We start from the raw sequence: 2,232 nt of genomic DNA on the forward strand, positions 1-2,232 counted from the left end.
TAATATTTTGAATTTTTTTTGCAACTATATACACTTTCTTCCAACGGTTGTGCATCATGAAGGGGAGGGAAAAAAACGAGGGAACGAATTTCTTAATTTGTGACTACAATATATTTTTCTGTTTCTGTTGCACAAAACTAAATTGTTAATCATGCAATCACCTAAAATTATGGACTTACGTTTTTTTTTCTCCAATGGAATGTATTATATTTTAGCTTGATAATGTTTATCTAATATTTTGTATTTTTAGGGAATTTAATGGGAGGGGGGATTATAGTTTGTTTATTATTAAAAGTGCATAAAAATACTATTTTTAAATTTAATGTAAAATATAATTTCCAAAACATTTAAAATCTCTAAAACTGTGAGAAAATCAACGCCATACATCTTAACAAGTTGTGTTCCAAATTGGAGGATGATATCTTTAAAAAAAAAAAAAAAGAAGAGCTTTAAGTAAGATATTGTTTGAGCGCAGTACCAAACTTTTCCACTAGACGAAATTCGCTTCCTATTCGTTTCCAATGTGAAAGTAGAAGTGTGACTTTTCTCAGGACCATTTAACCTTTCTGAATCATGTCCATGATTTGGTCAAAACCTTTACTAAGTTTCGCTCCATTCCGATGAAGTAAAAAAAAAAAAACACGGTCAAAAATTACAGAACAGCAGCAGCAATTTAGTTTAATTGAACTAATTTAGTTTTAATTTAACTAATTTAAAATGAGAACTAACTTGTACAACATGGCTATAAGTTTAATGAATTATTTTGCATGTTATGTCTGGGACTAAATGAAATGACAATAAATAGTTGGAAAAACTTTCTAGACTGAAATGGAAAATCAAGTGATTCTTTTTTATAAAATTCTCTTATTTTTGTGTCATCATCGCAGATGTTTTGAATTTAAAACCACCCTACATTTAAGGTAAATTTTATATATTATATATATACATATATAGGGTGATTAAACTTTATATATATATATATATATATATATATATATATATATATATCAGTATACACACACACTGGTCAGGCATAACATTATGACCACTGACAGGTGAAGTGAATAACTGATTATCTCTTCATCATGCCACCTGTTAGTGGGTGGGATATATTAGGCAGCAAGTGAACATTTTGTCCTCAAAGTTGATGTGTTAGATGCAGGAAAAATGGGCAAGCATAAGGATTTGAGCGAGTTTGACAAGGGCAAAATTGTGATGGCTAGACGACTGGGTCAGAGCATCTCCAAAACTGCAGCTCTTGTCGGGTGTTCCCATTCTGCAGTGGTCAGTATCTATCAAAAGTGATCCAAGGAAGGAACAGTGGTAAACCGCGACAGGGTCATGGGCGGCCAAGGCTCATTGATGCACATGGGCAGCGAAGGCCGGCCCGTGCGGTCCGATCAAACAGACGAGCTACTGGAGCTCAAATTGCTCAAAATGTTAATGCTGGTTCTGATAGAAAGGTGTCAGAATACACAGTGCATCACAGTTTGTTGCGTATGGGACAGCATAGCCACAGACGAGTCAGGGCGCCCATGCTGACCCCTGTCCACCGCCGAAAGCGGCAATAGTGGGCATGTGAGCATCAGAACTGGACCCAAAGCAATGGAAGAAGTTGGACTGGTCTGATGAATCACGTTTTCTTTTACATCACGTGGATTAACTGGGGCACACATGGCTCCAGGATGCACTATGGGAAGATGGCAAGCCGGTGGAGGCAGTGATGCTTTGGGAAATGTTCTGCTGGGTAACCTTGGGTCCTGCCATCCATGTGGATGTTACTTTGACACGTACCACCTACCTAAGCATTGTTGCAGACCATCTACACCCTTTCATGGAAACGGTATTCCCTGGAGGCTGTGGCTCTTTCAGCAGATAATGCGCCCCGCCACAAAGCAAAAATGGTTCAGGAATGGTTTGAGGAACACGAGTTTGAGGTGTTGACTTGGCCTCCAAATTCCCCAGATCTCAATCCAATCGAGCATCTGTGGGATGTGCCGAACAAACAAGTCCGATCCATGGAGGCCCCACCTCGCAACTTACAGGACTTAAAGGATCTGCTGCCACGGTCTTGGTGCGGTCTAGTGGAGTTCATGCCTCGGCGGGTCAGGGCTGTTTTGTCAAAAGGGGGACTAACATAATATAAGGTCATACTGTTATGCCTGATCGGTGTATATACAACAGCTAAAAATTTGATAATGCAAGTGCAAATATAGCATTACAGTGCAAGAT

The sequence above is a fragment of the Gobio gobio genome (genome assembly GCF_949357685.1).
Source record: "Gobio gobio genome assembly, chromosome: 23".
In the NCBI taxonomy this organism is placed as follows: Eukaryota; Metazoa; Chordata; class Actinopteri; order Cypriniformes; family Gobionidae; genus Gobio; species Gobio gobio.